The 18,163-nt window shown below is 33.4% G+C and overlaps 1 long non-coding RNA gene across 1 annotated transcript; it reads left to right on the top strand.

Annotated features, from left to right (window-relative positions):
* Positions 1–1,839: 1,839 nt before the first annotated feature.
* On the top strand, positions 1,840–17,822 carry LOC131663750 (uncharacterized). Its single transcript, XR_009301876.1, has 3 exons — positions 1,840–2,054; positions 15,439–15,522; positions 17,213–17,822. It is a non-coding gene; the product is annotated as an uncharacterized LOC131663750 (long non-coding RNA).
* The last annotated feature ends 341 nt before the right edge of the window (positions 17,823–18,163 follow it).

Here is an 18,163-nt window from a genome sequence, read left to right as displayed (position 1 = left end):
TCGACATGTTCATTTCTAAGACGGTCAGAAGATTTGGCTAGAAAGAGTTGGTTGAGAAACTCAAAGACAACTTTAAATATCATAAACAATTTTTTTGCCATTTTTAGTAATTATAGAGTAATAGTGAAATATGATTAGAATTAAGCGTATTACATTATCAGTGGTTTATTACTTTATGATTAGCAGAGTCACAAAAGATTAGTACGTGTACAAATAGGGACACAATGATTTCAGAAATGATGAGAAAAAAATTTGTATCTTGATCATTAGCGTATAACCTGAAAATGAATTTATCTAGATATTGGAATAATGCAGATAGTAGCATAATCTTTTATAATGTATTTTAATATTTAAAATAAGGATTTCAGCTTGTTATAGTACAATTTGCATTATATTTGTAAAGAAGAATTAGTATGAAAAATGGTACAGCTTACATGAAATGTATAAAAATACTAGAATGTAGTTGAATGGCTTAGTGCATGAAACTTATAACACTATGCATTTTTTATGCCAGCAAAATTTATAGAATAACAAGCAAGCTATATATCTAACAATGATGGATCAGATAGTGAAATAGTGGATTAAATTACACAGGCACATAAAAAATAGGTGATCTGTATCAAAAACGACATACACATATTCCCATGTATTTTGCCACGCTGAATCCGAATCCGCAGTCAGTTTGACCCCACCATATCAGGATCAAGGGCATTTAAAGGTCCAACTCAGGAAAAAAAGTAGTTTTAAAAAATGTAACGAGTGTTTCTATGGTTTTCAAGGTTGCTGAATCTAAATCTAGAGTCTGTTTGATCTCAATATAGCTGAATCAAGGTCATTTTCAAGATCAAATGTGCATATTGTACAAAAAGTTAAATTTCGACTACAGATTCTGAAAGTACGGAAAATTTTACGTTCGAGTATAATATTTTTCATTTCTTTTATCACGACTTTGTATATCGTTTTTAAGTCATTGAATGTTGATATTTTCAGAATCGATATAACGATTTCAAAAATACAAAAGTATGCCTTCATGAAATCAGGTAACTATTTTCATAAGTTTTCTAGATGGGATCAAGCGAACCTCGGATTTGGATAAACGTAAAAAATGCTCAACGCGCATACTGAACAACGATACAAAGGAAGAGAGAGTTGTTTGCCAGCAATTCATCGACACTTGAACATCATAAAAACGATTAGCAATAAATTATTTTAATTTCGCGTTTAGGTAAGTTTGGGAAAACCCCAGCATAGGCGTGTCAGATGCGCGAAATAATTTGAGACTAAATTTACCATATAACCTATGGACTTACAGAGCTCAAATAAGAATAATCTAATTAAGATTTGACAATTTATAACATGTCTACATTTTTCTTAATTCTTTAAAAAATAGTATGAGAATATAAACTATATTTGTTAAAATACCTCTTTCTTTGGACTTTTACTTTTACTACTAGGCTACAAATCGAATTGTACTTGAAAATATATAATCAGTATTTCCCGAGGCTGACATCAATTTATATCAAACAATTGCTACATATTGTACAATTAAGATTTTTCTTATTTTCCCTCTTTCAAACAAAACGAACTTGAAACGCGGAATTCGGACACGGTATGATGATAGAATAGCCACAAGTGTACAACAGACCTAGATGCGTTACGAATAGGAAAAAAAAAGTTTAGGATGGGTGACCGAATGCTCATCGCTGGCTGTACTCTCACCTCGTCAGGACGACTGCCCGCGAGAGGCAGCACCGGCCGGATATGAGTTGAGGGCGCGCTCTGCGCGGGAAGAGTGAAATAGAGATAGCGAAAGGAGAGAGTTTAGGATAGCTACTCGCGGCGGACGGATGTGGCTCTTACGGAGCGCGAACATTTCCCCCCGTTTTAAAAGTGTGCAGCCGTTTTGTGAAGAACATTGAGAAGGACATACTGAGAGGACGCGTGCAAAGAATACGTCGGACACCCAATTCGATGTCGGCAATTTCCCCAGCAAGACCGGGATACAAAGCGAGGCTAATCTGAGCGCCGACATAGTTAAGAGCTGTTCTCGTAAGGTAAGCTGGTCGCGCGTTTGAGATGAAGTGGCCGGCGATCTCACGTGAGATCGCTAAACGAGAATAGGCGATCGCGCGTATATTGCGTTATAGCGGGAGCGATTGTGAGCGACTCATGTGCGGTAGCGAATAAGATGGCGACGCCCGTATATACCATATGTGGCAAATTGCGATAACAGTGCAGGCCCAAAACTTAACACAGATAACGAAGTAATAAAGGACGCCTTAGCGATAAGTAAATTCTATATGTGATATAATCATTGTCTGACTAATTATTAGAATCCCTTTCCATCATCGGTGTGTTTGTTGTGACAAAACGACTTCGTGCTTTCGCGCCCGTTTCCAGATAACCGAATTACATCCCAAATACCTCCGAGCGAGGCTGAGCCTACCGAATATAGTAATGGTGGTACACAACGGGGACTTCGCCCGGAGACAAGTGCCTAAGCCTAAGAGAAGGCGCTCGTGATTGCTTGTGCGGGCAATCTTCTGAAAGTTCACCGAGCGTCGCTTAAGTGTGCGCCATTGTGTGGCGCGGCGGCATCGTTCGCGCAGCGCGCGCTCATGTGCGCACATACACAAAGCGAACCCGCAACCCGTGCCCGGCGTAGCACATATTAAAATGCATACTCCGTTACAAGTTGCAAATAACCCAACTCCAGTGAAAGCTGCACTAAAATATTATAAAATTTTTTAAAAATTGATACTTAAATTGATACTTAAAATTACAACTCTGAAAAAAGTCAATGATAGAGAATTTGTATTTAAGTCATCTACTTGTCTTCAGCTTATGAAGATTAAGTATACAAATTACTGTTTTTAGAAAGTAATTGATAAACATTTAAGCAGAGGTAAGTGGGGTAAAGTGGGAAAGAGGGTAGAGTTGGAAATGTCACTTTTCCGGCAAACTATCAAAGTATATTTGTCATGCGCTACTGACATGTATTTGCAATGACTTTAAGCAAATCTTTATTGTATACTGGCGCGTGCAGACGTATTTTTGTACTATCTAGAATTTTTTAAAGCTTTTAAAAAATTTCTCACTTTACCCCACTTACCCCTAATAATTAATTTTTAGTCGTTATTCAGAACAATTATCGTGATTCTCAAGTAAATTTTATCATAGAGAACGAACTTAACATCTCTCTAAGTGAATCATTTAGAAACTCAATAGATTGTGGCGGCAGGACAAAAAAGAATGAGCTGAATGAAGATTTAGCTGAATAAAAATGCAATGAGAGAAAGATATATTAAATTTCACCACAAGTATAGTAAAATTTGTAAATGAACATAGTAAAACTGGGGCATACTCGAGCCTATAATTTTAATATATTTTTTACAATCATTATTAAACTGAGAATGAATTTTATAAAACTTATTTTAAAAATTAGTATAACAGTAATAAAAATTAATAAGGGCCTATAATACAAATTTTATAATATAAATTACAAAATTTTGAAACAATATTTGCTAAAAAACCCAATAATCCAATAATCTATTTGGAAAGACATATAATAAAATTATATTATTGTTTTTGATATATATATTAATAATTTTGAAAAAGTAAGAGCGGTGCAATTAAAACGAGCAAGGGTTCAATTTTTTTGCCTCGTTTCTTTGCAAAAATATTAAGTATTACTAAAGATATCACAGTTGCAAAAAACGAAAATATTATCATAGTTTTTAATTTGTGTTGGGACAAATAAAGGGGTTCAATTAAAATAATGAGCATTTTTGGAGGGTTCAATTAGAGATATTTCGAATGGTATTTTTTATTTTCACTGTCCATTACACTTTGCAGGCTAGGGTAAGTGGGGTGTTCAACGGCCGGTTTTGCCGACATAATCGGTGTTAATAACCAACTAAGCGTAAGTATATAAATTAAATTAAATAAACTACAGTGTGTTAGTTGAGCTATGATTGAAATTAATGGTGATGCTGACAATCTTTTCTTTATTTCATTTGATCATTTTTACTCGTATCATATTTTGTGCACGCATGATATTTTAATACCATATTTTTCTAATTTCATTAAAGTATCTCCTTGTTACATACAGCAGTAGCCAGTATGCACATTTTTACTAATAATTGTTTATATAAATATACCGGTTCTCTCACCATGATACCAAGCTAAGATTGAAAATATTTTTTTATTTAATTCCCTTGATAGGCAAAATTAGGTTCTAAATTTTTTCTATATTTTTGTTCGGAGCAAGAAGTGAAAACTAATCATAACAAATTAGTTCAATCTCTGGGACTAGCGGGATGAGTTTTCATTTACGACAAATGTGAATATATGCTATCATTTATCATAAGCTTTTATTGATTCTTCAATGTCAATTACGATATTTATATATTTGAAAGGCTCATTTTTTTCTCTCACATTCGGTTGCGCGCAACGCAATGTAACATCAGATTTTCGCGAGTTTGACGAAACGATATATGGGACCAGGCACTTTGCGGCTTTCTAGTTAAATAATACGTGTTCAAAAATTCGCTAATATGGTAAAAGCCGTGTATTCCTAGATTTCGTCAAATGGTCTTTGCTTTATTCGTCCTTCGCTCGTGATGGGCAAAATGCAGATTTATGCAAGGTGTGCCGCCCCATTGACCGCCGTCGATATTCGATTTTCAGTGGCCTTGATTGAGTGAAATTAATAATCTACTTTCACTTGACGTGCCGATGTTTATTAACATTTCAAATCGTTCGTTACAACGTTTTCATAAACTTTATTATATTTGCTTCAGAAGATGGGTAGACAAATTAAATTTTCTCAGTTAATAAGGAATTGGCTTTGAATTATTATGTGGTTCTATTTGGACTATATAGTACGTTCGGCTTAATTGAAAGTATTAACGCTAATATTTTTTGCTGTCATTATTTAACTCCTAAATCTAAAATGAAAAAAATTTTCCTTAAAAATAAATATACTTTATGTTAGTTGATTATTATTGAGATTAGTATGATTAAATCAATCAAATCATGTTAAATTCATGCCAACTATACCGATTAAATTTTCAAGCGTTTAATCATCTACTAAAATCTTTAGTAACTTTTCATGACCGTATAGAACAAATAGATACTATTTCATAACAGCTGGTCATATGACCAATTTTCAGCCAATCAGGTTTTAATGTGTCAGGTTTTCTTTTTTAAAAGAGGTGGAAGATTTCAACCAATCAGGTCACGAATAAACTGGCTTCATTTTGTCAGGTTCTCATTTTTAAAAGAGGAAATGAGGAATTTCATTCACAAAATTTGTTTCAGTTCCATTTGAACTAATAACATTTATTATGTATATCGTAGACTTTATGATATCTTATTAGTTGATTTTACTACGTTTCATTACCAAAATTTATTTAATGTTTGTGCAAAATGTGCTATATACCGTCATAAACTTTACTTAGTTATAGCTATAAAATATATTTCTTTTTTTAATAATATTTGCAATTGTAACATAGCAATTTTTGCTATATAGTCACAGTATGCCCTAGTTTCGTTATGTTTTATAGTAAATTTTACATTTGTAGTAAATTTTACAATAATTTCTCTCAGTGTATAATTTAATCTTTTGTAAAAGTTATAAAATATAGTTTTCGAACAAAAATATAAATTATAATTTATATATTTTCTTTTTAAATAAATGTTAGAAAATAACCAATTTTTTCTCATGATTCAGGTTGGATTTCTCAATTTGAATTGTGTTAAAAAGTTGTACGTTTCTCAATCGAAATCCAAAGGGGATTCTTTGACAGATTCGAGTTCAAATTAGGGAAATCTGATCGCAATCCAACCTGTCTTTTAAACAAATTTCTGCAAGAAATTATCTAAGAAAGTATTACAAATATATAGCAAAAATATTACACATATATTTAAAAAAAAGCTATTATTACCAATATGTTACCAATAGGTGCCAACAATTGAGATCACTTAGTAAGTGTTGGCAAGATATTGCTCGTCGACTTTGGGCGCACAATTGCCAAAATAGACTTTCAACAGAAATTTCCAATAGATTACCAATATATCAGCAATAATTTTTTCGAATATACCAGAGATATATTGGCGATAGTTTAGATTTTTACGCGACCGTCTTGTGGCATTCAATTATATACATATTTTACATATTTAATATATTACACAAATTATAAGGAAACTCGGAGCAAATAAAATTAATGATGTGACGTACCTCGCAGGGCACGGTCGCCATCATTTTTGTACAGATCAATGCTTGGTATATCATCATTTAACCATTCAGCTCTTGGTAGGCAATCAATCGTAGATGAAATCAAGTCTGACTCACGATCAGATTCATCACCACTGTTATAATCACGGTGCTTATAACGTCATCATACCTAACTGCGTAATTGTGATCTTATGTAACATACATTGAGCGTATCCGACACGAATGATGGCGGCGCGAGCGCAATCGTCAATGGTTCGTCAACTTTCCTCTGAAAGTCACCATATTCTTAATTAAGGTGATGTCGTAATTGTGAATTATATTTAGATCTTAATCGTGACTTCTATATTTAAACATTATAAATTTTTCATAACTAACAAACGCAATGAAGCTTAACAATCAATAAATAAAAGAGTATGGCTACTAAATTTAGACAAATTGAATTTCAGATTCTAAAAAATTGCTGACTTAATCTAGTAACTAGAGTTGTTATATTTTGTTGATTTAGAGAATGAGATAATGAAACTTAATTAATAGATACTCATGTATTTTTGTAACAATATGTACGTAGAATACGTGATTATATAACATACGTTTCATGAATAATGAATACAAAACTTTCATAGTTCAATGCTAAACGTTGATGAGTACCTTATTATAGACTTCTATAAGCAATCGCAATCTCATATTATACTCTCATCTTATCAGCTAAAAATATCATTGACATTACTAAGCGACAAGAGTTAATTCGTGTATTTCAAGAGAATTCTACTTTAGGGAATGATACTCTACCGCAGTCGAGTGTATTGTTTTTCATCGAGTAACCAATTACGTAACTTAGATAAGAACTGGACAGATTATTGATGAAATTATACGATAATAGTTAACCGGAAACTATATTTTTTCATTCATATATCTATACTATACATAAATTATTATTTGAGTGAAATTATTATTTTTTATAATACATATTTCATTGTATACAGCGAGTTCCACTGTAAATAAAGTCTCGCTAAAATGACGATTTTCATAGGTACACTAGAGCCTGAAAAGTAACGTATTATCTTGTAGACAGTAATATCGTAGCCAAGCACCAATCAGCTACTTGTTCCTACAACTTTGTCTTACATTGCATGCATAAACTCGTGCATTTTGCTCGATTCCGAGGAAACGGAAGCTAGGGAGCGTCTCGGCTCGGCGGCTATTGTTGCTCGCTCGTGAGGCCTGACATGACGAAGACAAGACACCTTGTACGCGGTCCTTTAATTATGCATCGAACCTTCCCCATGCGGGCGGCGACTCGTGCATATTGCAGCGACTGCATGGATGACACGCGGACCGGCTTGCTGAGCCGCCTTACCGTATCTTACCCCGCTTGCGCTATTCGCTCGACAACGTGGAAATAGATGGGGCGCTTTTCAACCGGACAATACATTACATCTATCCTTTCTTGCCGATACAAATGTATGCATTACTCGATGGCTACCTGCTGTATGGCTACACTCTGACTGTTTAGCATATTGCTTCCGAGACCGTTCTCCAAATAAGTCAAAAAGACTTGCATTACGCTGACACCTTATATGACGTTTCGGATTTAAATTTAATTTTTTGCTGATGATCAAGCAGACCAATACTTTTCATGTTATCAAAAGTCATGTGTGAAAATCTATTGAAATTACTTTCGATATATAAATATACTTACGAGGGTCGTTTGAAAAGTCCGTGCAAAGTCAGAGAGATGGCGCTACTAGTCAAGGTTATCATCAAGGTTATTTTCAGTTAATGGCATATCTTGGAAGAGCACACACCAAGTTTCAGCCAGATCGGCAAATTACTTTGCGTTTTACATTCGTTTCAATATGAGCACAAAAGACGCTGAACGTTCTGGACGCCCTGTTGAGGTTACCACTTCAGAAATCATTGATAAAATCCGTGATATGGTGATGGCTGACAGAAGAGTGAAGGTGCGTGAGATTGCTAGTACTGTAGGCATCTCGAGCGAACGGGTACATAATATTTTACACCAACATTTGGACATGAAAAAGCTATCCGCTAGATGGGTGCCGCGATTGCTCATGATTGACCAAAAACGAGATCGTGTGAAGTGTTGCAAGAATGGTTTGCAGCTGTTCCAGCAAAATCCACAAGACTTTAAGCGTCGTTTCATCACTGTAGATGAAACATGGATACATCACTACACTCCTGAGATCAAAGAACAGTCTAAACAATGGGTTACCAAGGGGAAATCTGCTCCGAAAAAGGCGAAGACAATTCCTTTGGCCGGGAAGGTTATGGCGACTGTCTTTTGGAATTCGCAAGGAATAATCTTCATCGACTATCTGGAAAAGGGTAAAACCATTACAGGCGAATATTATTCATCGTTATTGGATCGTTTGAAAACCGAGTTGCTAGAGAAACGTCCACGATTGGCCCACAAAAAAGTCCTCTTCCACCACGACAATGCGCTAGCTCACGCCTCAGCAGTTGTGGCCGCAAAACTGATGGAGATAGGGTTCCAACTCGTTTCACATCCCCCCTATTCTCCAGACTTGGCTCCGTTAGACTACTATTTGTTCCCTAATATGAAAAAATGGCTGGCGGGGAAAAGATTTTATTCAAACGAGGAGGTGATTGCAGAAACGAATGCCTATTTTACAGACTTGGACAAATCCTATTATTTGGAAGGGATTAACAAACTAGAGCAGCGTTGGATGAAGTGTATAAGCCTAAAAGGAGACTATGTTGAAAAATAAAAAAAAATCAAGCAGTTTTTATTTTTGCACGGACTTTTCAAACGACCCTCGTATGGTTACTACAGTGATTCGCATACATTTCGATATCTTATCAAGGCTACACAATTTTTATACGATTCCAATACGTTCACTTTTCTAAAAGTATGATATTTTATCGCTAATCATGCTTATTGCAATTTCTTAGAACAGATTTTTCATATCATCTTTTGATTCAATCAAATAACCGAATAACAAAAAGTCCAATTTCATGTTTAATCGCTACGATGCAATGGGAAAATATATAACATGACTTTGGAAAATCTGAAGTTTTATAATAAATTTCATAGAATATGTAAATGTTCTAAAAGAATGCAAAGGTTTCATATACAATGTTGTAAAATGTTCAATGCTTAAACATGTTTCGTGTATATTAAAGTAAAATTAATTGTTTTGACTCAAAATTTCCAGGCCGTCTTTTTATATCAAATGCAAGAACATTTGTCATTTTCTTCAACGTAATCTTAATATAGTTACTATGCCTAAAAGGTTGCGAAACACAGTCATTTCCAAACCTCATTATCAGTTATTAAAATATGAAAGAATGCAGAAAATATACTGAATATATTAATACTTTTTACAATTTCTACTTGTATCAGAAATTCACAAAAATTTCTTATACGCAATCATTCTATAGAAATTTGTTTCTTAATTTTCCTCGTAATTTCCAATTGTCTGGTAATAATATTCATACATCAAATAAAAGTTATAATGAATTATTAATAGAAAACAACGGCAGATTTAGGATAAGCATCGATTAAACCGCAATAAAAGGAATCTTTTACAAGCACTTTTGAAATAAAATACTTTACGGGTTTGTAAAAATCTCTTATGATCTCAAGGAATTAAATTTTGAGACCTTAATATAGTATTTCGAAAATTTACATTTATATGATAATAATTAATCGCTACCTGCAGATGAGGTTAAGTTTTAGGTTTTAAGAAAATCAATAATACAATTTTAACGTATTATAAACATATATATTTTGTTTTGCAAAGAATCAATAATTACCACTTAATAAATATTTATTTCTCTACACAGTGGCATCAAAAATAAATATCATATACATAAAATCTGCAGACTATGTATTTTTTATCATACAGAAATCTATTTTTATCAGTAGTTTTATGGCTAGTAAAACTTCATTAATATGGCTTGGCGTAGACCTGAAGAGTAAAGTTAAGTGGCTGACTTATCTGACTTTGCATATAGACGGTAACGGTTTTCTGGTTTAAGCCTCCACTGGTGACTCGAGCAACTCCACCTCTACCTGGCCTTCCAATGTCAATAGCAACAATGTAAGTGATAGTCTGATTGTATCGAGGCACGTTACAAATTCTCTGAGCAGTGATCACTTTTCCGTATTGGGCTCGAAGGTTAACGTCTCCATAGCAAATTAAACCATCTCCAATTTGACGCCTACCGATTTGCATAGTGGTTGCATTGACAGCAACGACAATGGCCACTGCAAAGGCCAAGAAAGTCAGCTGACCCTTCATGAATACCATGTTAATGCACGCTTAGATACTTTCAACGAACTTTACCAACAGTTAAAGTGTTCTACGTTGATTGAATTTACGGACGTCATTTTTATAAGCAGGTGTGGGTGTGACAGCAATCTTATCTTATCAGAGGTGTACATTATTTGCAGCAATAGCGCGAGAAACCGTGACTCATTGCTTTAAAAAAGTAACTTTTCTACAATGATAAATTTATTTTTTAAATAATTATGTAATCTTCATACTGCATTTAAGTTTTAGTTTTTATGGAATGCAGTTTTCATTGAATAAGATAATTATGAAATATATGGTTGAGATAATCAGACTTGTAGAAATATGCATTAATGAAAAGATTTTACACTACTTCAAAAGTGGAATTTTTCTTATCAAACGCATATGAATCATCGCTTTTAATAATAATTGTTTCAAAATTTTCGTCAAATAATTTTTTAATGCAAGTTTAGTTGACGTTTGAGTTGAAGTTTAGTTGAAATTTAGTTGAAATTTAGTTGGCTAAGCAGTTATAGCAGCCATATTTTATAAATGTAATTATTATTGGCTTAATACTGTTCTTAAAATTAATTTTCTGTGTTTATTTGTACAATTAAATAATAATAATGGGTGTTGCTATATAATCGACTTAAAATTTTTTTTAATAATTTCAAACTACAGATAACATTTTTGGTACTTTTTCAAATGAGCTTATGCGTTTATTCAAACTATTGAATAACAAATAGAAATAAAAAAAAAGTTATATCCTACTTTACTACTTCAAATTTAAATTAAACGGGCTGAAAATTATAAAAAATATTCTATTTCTATATTGTAATAATTTAATTGTAATAATTTATTGTAATAATTTATTGTCATCAATGCACCATTTACGTTGTTCGAAACAATTTTTAAACAAATCTTACTTTGTTGGTATTAAAAACATCAAAAAAATAGTTTTTAATAAATTACATCAAAAACAAGTTCTAATTATTTTTTATTTATTTATACTGCTATTTAACTTTTATGTACGTTCAAAACCATTTTACTAATAAGTGTACATTTTTTGTCTACATATTTATTAGTTTATTTTATTTTATTTTATTTTATTTCTCTTTATTCCAATAGCTACCTGTAATTTTTATTTTAAATTCACCAAAACTTTAAGTTTTTATAAACCATTAGAAAAATATGATTTTAGGAATCAAAATAGCCATTTGTTTGTGTCATAATCTCCTCATTCGATATGAATCGATGTCCGGCAAGCCACTTTTTTAGGTTTGGAAATAAAAAAAGGTCCTAGGAAACAAATCTGGTAAATACATTGAATGATCCACTAATTTGAACTTCAATTCCTGAATTTTAGCCATTGAAACTATGCTAATGTACACTCGAGTATTATCTCTAGGAAATAGAATTTTTTTCTTTTCTTCTTTCTTGTTCAAATGAGGACGAATTTTTTTATTTTCTCATTCAACTGATCTAATTATGACGCCAATAATAATACTCTTCGATGATTGTTTGTTCTCTTTCTAAATCGTTGATGAAGATAGTTCCACGTGCATCCTAAAAAACAGTGGCTATCTTGCCGGTCGCATTAACCGACTTTGTCTTCATTGAAGCTCGTTCATCTTTAACAATCTACTGTTTTGACTGCTCTTTCATTTCGGGAGTGTAGTAGTGTAGCCATGTTTTATCTACAGTTATGAATTATTTCAGAAAATCGTCCAGATTACGTTGGATGCGTGCCAAGAAGGCCTTAGCGGCGACCAAACGACTGCGTTTATTCTCCACTGTGAGTGAACGCAGCACCTATCTTGTCGAAATTTTTTTCGGGTCCAATTTATCGTGTAAAATCAAAATGATAGTACCTGTTAATACCCCCGTTATTTCAACTATTTCACAAAATTTTACTCCTCAATCACTCAACACCATGTCGTGGATTTTGTCGATCATGTGTAGAGTACTCACTTTTACAGGACGTCCTAATTGGTGTTTATCTGCAGTCGATGTGTGGCTACGTTTAAATTCATTTACTTAATTGTAAACAGTTGCAAATACAGGGGTGGATACGCCATGAACTGCATCTAACGGAGCTTTGATTTCTTTTGGTTTAAGATCTTTAAAATAGAAGAATGTTTTATCACTACTCGGAACTCACTTTTTTCCATTGTTGAAGGGAAAGTAAAAGTTGTTCACTTTGATCGACGATAAAAACTGAACCACTTGATAGGTCTGGCTGAAACTTTGAGAGCACTTTATTTAGAAGTGACGCTTGCTGTAGCAACATTCGTTGTGATACCTTGCGCGCTATCTCTTGGAATTTTTGAGGATATTGACCCACCCTTGTATATTCCGTGACTAGGTTGTTATATTTCTTCATTATTACTTCCAGTGTGAAGTGTTCCTTAATAAATAATGGTAGTCATGAATCTTTGAATTTCTGAGTAAAATTAATTTATTAATTTGTTTTGAATTTTTTGAGAATCCTAGAGCAATAATACCATACGCGACAATGTTGTTAAACAGTGCATAGTAGATTGTCGTAAGAGTCTTTATGTTTATAAATTTAGCAAATTTCACCATTACAAAAAACAATATATCTTCCTTTTTTACTAAATATTTTATATCATGTTAGATAGGTTCTCGGGAGTCGACATTGTAAAGTATTTGTCCAGGTTGATTAAATGCTGAGTTCTCGGTGTCCAGTCGTGTAATTCGTAGAAAGATCGGCATCTGTCTGAATGGGGTGTTGCTTCCGTCTTTCAATCAGAGGTCACAAACGAGGAGTGTTTCAGAAACTCATATATGCAACGTGCCAAAATCATGTCGGGGTCACCAATTTAAAGTGTGATGCTGCTATTCAGATGCAATAAAATGGATTGATGGAAGGTAGCAGAAAATGATGATAACTAGTAATCAAGATACGCACACTTTTTATTAAAAAACTCGAAGTAAATTTGTAATCCCGGAGGATTATAGAAGACAAGCCTTAATGAATGCACGAGATCAGAACGAAATGTGTTGAAATTAGCGGAAACTGAACCGAGGCCATCAGCATCTGAAAATTAAGTGAATCTCTTGTTCTCGGGTTACTATGCTGCGGGGAAGTGTGCGCTCAGCGCAGCGCTGGAAGTTGAGGAGGTAGCCAGACGGCTACTGGAAGTAGTGCTGGGTGTCTGCTGACTGAGGGGTGTCAACACCGACATAGAGCGGGATGAATCCACAGATGCCTGTGCAGTGTCTAGATATGTGTCAGAATTTATGTCATTTTGGAAGTATCATAATTGTTTTGTAAACGCCCTATCTCGTAACACTTATGTTAGATGTAATAATAAATCACCGATAAATTGCACGTAAAAGAATCATAAGTCAAAGAATTTTGATAACATATAAATAATTTGAGCTGTTTAGAAAATAGAGAAAACAAGAATAAAAAATTATGTTATCAAAGTAAAAAAAAGTTATGAAAGGTTCGCGAAGACTACGCAAAACAATGTGTAAAAGAGTGAAAAGTAAAAATAACATAAGTTATACTACTAAAAAGAACTTGCCAGATATATTTACAACACCACTTTATTTATGCCTTTAAAACTATTAAAGATCAATTTTTAACATAAATTGTTGTATTTGTTAGTTTGATGATGAATAAAATAAACACAAAGCTTAGAGAAACTGCACGGAAAGAAATTTCTCTTAAACATTATAACGAAATTCGTTGCATAAATTACAGTGCGTAACCTTAATCTTGGGACTTCATGACTGATCGATAAAAATTATTAACACATCATAATTTTCATCTAAACTCACCTAAAAATTAAATCCTAAAACTATTCATGAAAAACGCATAATTTTCTTAATGACGCTTAGTCAAATTTCATAATCGTTCACTGTAGAAATTCTCTTACTTGTCCTAATCAACATGTTCATATTTGTTATTGAAGTTCTATATTTTTAAGCCAGATTTTATTAACTGCAAATTGATGTTTCTTACATTATATCTTACATTAAGAGCATGTACGTAAAATATGACTAATAAGAACATTTACTTAAAATCAAATTTTAGAAAATGCATTTTGCTGTATTATCAATAAATAATACACGAACAATGTTAGCAGCTAAAAATATTAAAATCATTTTTTTTATTACATAATTCTTTCCAACAAGAGTTTTTATGTAATTAGAAACTGATATATTATACAGTAATTCGCTTTTAAGAATGGTGCATTGAAATTTCGCAGGATCAATTTCATAAAGCATTACATGTTCAATTAAATTTACAGTTAATAAATAATCATAAAATTATTATTATCAATATAAATTATTGCAAAAATTTTATAAAATTCAGAAACATTTTCGTGAGGTATCATGATAACCTTGTCTATATTGATGCAATTACCTTCAAAAATTACTGATTTCATTGTTATAACAAATCTCTATTTTAACATTGCAAAAGGTAACTTTGCATAAATGTATAGAAACTTATATATTTTATAAATTCTTTTTCTAATCACTTTTTGTAGTCTATCAAAATCAATTATAGAAAATAATTCCTGCAACAAGCGATTATTGAATCAGAGTTGGTGTTTTCTAGGAAATTTTTCAAAACACATGGAGCTAATCTTCCACAGCAATCCAACCATATACAACACCATCTGGTGGTGTTGACATAAACGATACTTTGGTTTTTTCCAATCGGGAAAAGCTTTATTTAAACCCTTTAGATAGTCAAAAATTTTCAAACATAGTTCATATTTCGTACTTTTATAAACATGAGTACTAACAGATATTTCAATTATAGAACAATATTTTCAATATTGTTTAATTTAATTTAATTTTAACATTATTATGTTAATATTTATTATGTTATTTAATATTATTAAAATTATTATTCTAATAAAATCCATTCTTTGTTATATTCAGGTACAAGATGGCCAATAATTAGTTTTATATGACAATGTACTCGAGCGAGGACTTCGTATAATTTAAATCGAACTTCATGTACACGTAAGTTCATTTGATTTTCAATTATATTTCATTCTCGCTCTCATACATTTAACTTATTGTAGTTGTTTAGAGTATCTATGTACATTGAACAGCTTACACTTTATTAAAGTACTTAAGAAATTATAGATTTTGCGAAATCACAACCATCTGAAACAATCGATTTCTTATAAAACCTAGCAAAAGTCTGAGATCTTTCGGACCAGCCCGCCGTCAATCTTATTGTGTCAAAGTCAACTCCTTTATCCACCGTTGCTGAAGTAGCTGCGTGTCTAGTTGAATGTATAGAGAAGATTGACGCGTTTTTATGCCACTATTTCTTAAAACATCTTTTACCCATCTACTAATAGTAGAAGCCTCAATTGCTTTGAACGGTTTTTGCGTACATATAAACAAAAGGCTACATTCACCCCTTAACTCTTTAGTTACTTTAATATATTTACGTAATAATGATAGTACACATAACTTTGGTTTTTCCTTGAACTTAGTAAGTTTCAAACAAGGGTCCTGACGTTTTTATTATATCTGGAATGGTTAACAACGCACCATTTGAATCTTTCTTTATATTATAAATATTTAGCTTAGCTAAAGTTTTCGCTCTCTGAGCAGTACTTAAGGCTAATAATGTAACAGTCTTATAAGTAAGGTGTTTCAATTTAGATATCAAGATTTTTCTAAAAATCTAGAATCAAGGCTACGTCCCATGTTATAGCATATTTTGGACGTGCTGGTCTTAAATTTGACACACCTTTCAAAAACCTGATAACATCAACGTGTTCTCCAACTTTTTCCTTTAAAATTAAGGATAGAACGCTTCTACAGGTGTTTAATGTGCCGTAAGACGCTCCTTTTTAGAAGATCTCAGTAAAAAAATTTATTAACAACGAAGGCATAATATTAAAAAAATCATTCTTTTGATTTTCGCAAAACAATTTCCACTGTTTTAGAACACAGCCATACTGTTTTAGTGTAAAATCTGTTACTGATGCTCACATTATATCTACCGCTCTTGGCATAACACCCCTATTTAAGATTGCCTGTCGGATACTCTGCTTACAATTAAAGTTAATAAGTTCGCTCTCGGATGAGTTTGAGATCACAAGATGACAACAATAATCTTTGGTTAGGGTTAAATATTAAGGGTTTATTTCGTCATGCATAAATTGTAACTTAGATGGAATTTTAGTGGCGTTGTAAGGTGGCTTGCGAGGTCGGTCAGGTGCGTGTGTATGCAAGTATCGGTCTCGGTAGCTGTCGGGGACGGTGCGGTTTTCTATTGTGTGTGTGTGCGTTCGCGATGTTCCAGTGGTCTGCTGCCAGTGTCCCGGGTCAGCTGATGTCGGCTGCGACCTTTTTCGTCGCCTGGCTTCCTGGGGAAGTGTCGGTCCGGGTTCTTGTATGTGAAAGTGTGTGTGTGCAGGGTATAAGGGTCGTGCGCATCTATTTGGCAAACCCTGAAAGGTATATTTTCGCGAGGTCTCGGGGCTGCCTTAATACGAGACGCGTGAACTAGTGGGATCAGCTGGTCGAGCGGCTTCCTCTTGTTCCAATAGGATTTATTTTCATGGGCTTAGGTGGGCGTGCGGTTTATGTGTGATAATGCATTATCACAATACTTTGGTATACTATATATAATGATTAGGGCGGACCTTAAGAAAACTATGTTCAACTAATTTTTTCATTCGTATTACAGTTCTTCTCATAAAACGATGCAATGCAGTGGATCCCTCAGGAAATTCGACAACCTCTTGGAAAGGAATTTACAAGATAAATATTGGTTATGCCATACAAGACGCGAGGAGAGATCGATCAGCATCAAAAAAGAAAAAGACTAGACATAGAGAACGTCGAGGAAACTAGGCTGATATTTTTTTATGAATCGTTTTTCATTTTAAAGCACAATTTTTTTAATTCTTTTTAATGCGCGATATTTCAATTCGTTTTAATACGCAATGTTTTAATTTGTTAATGTGTTCTCAAAATAAATGTAATTCGAACTTTTCCTCCATTCATCCCTGAACTAAACAATTAAATTTTCAGTGGAAATTGAAATCTCAAATTTAAAAAAAATGTTAATTTGTTCGTCATAAAACTAATTAACATTGATTAATTACTCCATTGGCATTGCTTTTATGACGGACAGATTTGCGCACAATATACTGCGCAGCGTACAAGTGCGTATGACCAACACCGTATAATAAGGTCTCTGCTTGTATGCGGAAGTGTCCTTGTGCAGCACTATTTTCTGTGCTCTCGTTCGAGTTTGAGCTTCTTATGCCTTTCTTTCAAATAAAGTGCCTTTATCTTCGACTGATGCGCATATTTATTTTTCTTTCACCTGTCTGCAATGCCGTTCCGTTCAAGAGAATCAGCGGAGCGATCGGAGCAGGAACACTCTTCAGGGGAAAAATCGGCAATCAACTCAATCAACATGAAAGGAGGACAATCAACAGAAAAGCGAGTAGAAGAAGTAGAGATGAGCATTATCGCGGATGGGTTACATCTATTCGAAGTTGAATGGCGAAAGATCTCACGAGACAGGTCAATACAGGAGTGTGTAACAAGTTCCAAGATAGAATTTTTCAAAGGACCGAAACTATGTATGATTCCACGCCAGCTACAATTCAGTGAGAGAGAATGACAA

This window comes from Phymastichus coffea, unplaced genomic scaffold (genome assembly GCF_024137745.1).
Source record: "Phymastichus coffea isolate CEN01 unplaced genomic scaffold, Cenicafe_Pcof_1.1 PCOF00038, whole genome shotgun sequence".
NCBI lineage: Eukaryota > Metazoa > Arthropoda > Insecta > Hymenoptera > Eulophidae > Phymastichus > Phymastichus coffea.
This window is presented reverse-complemented; position numbering and strand designations above follow the sequence as displayed.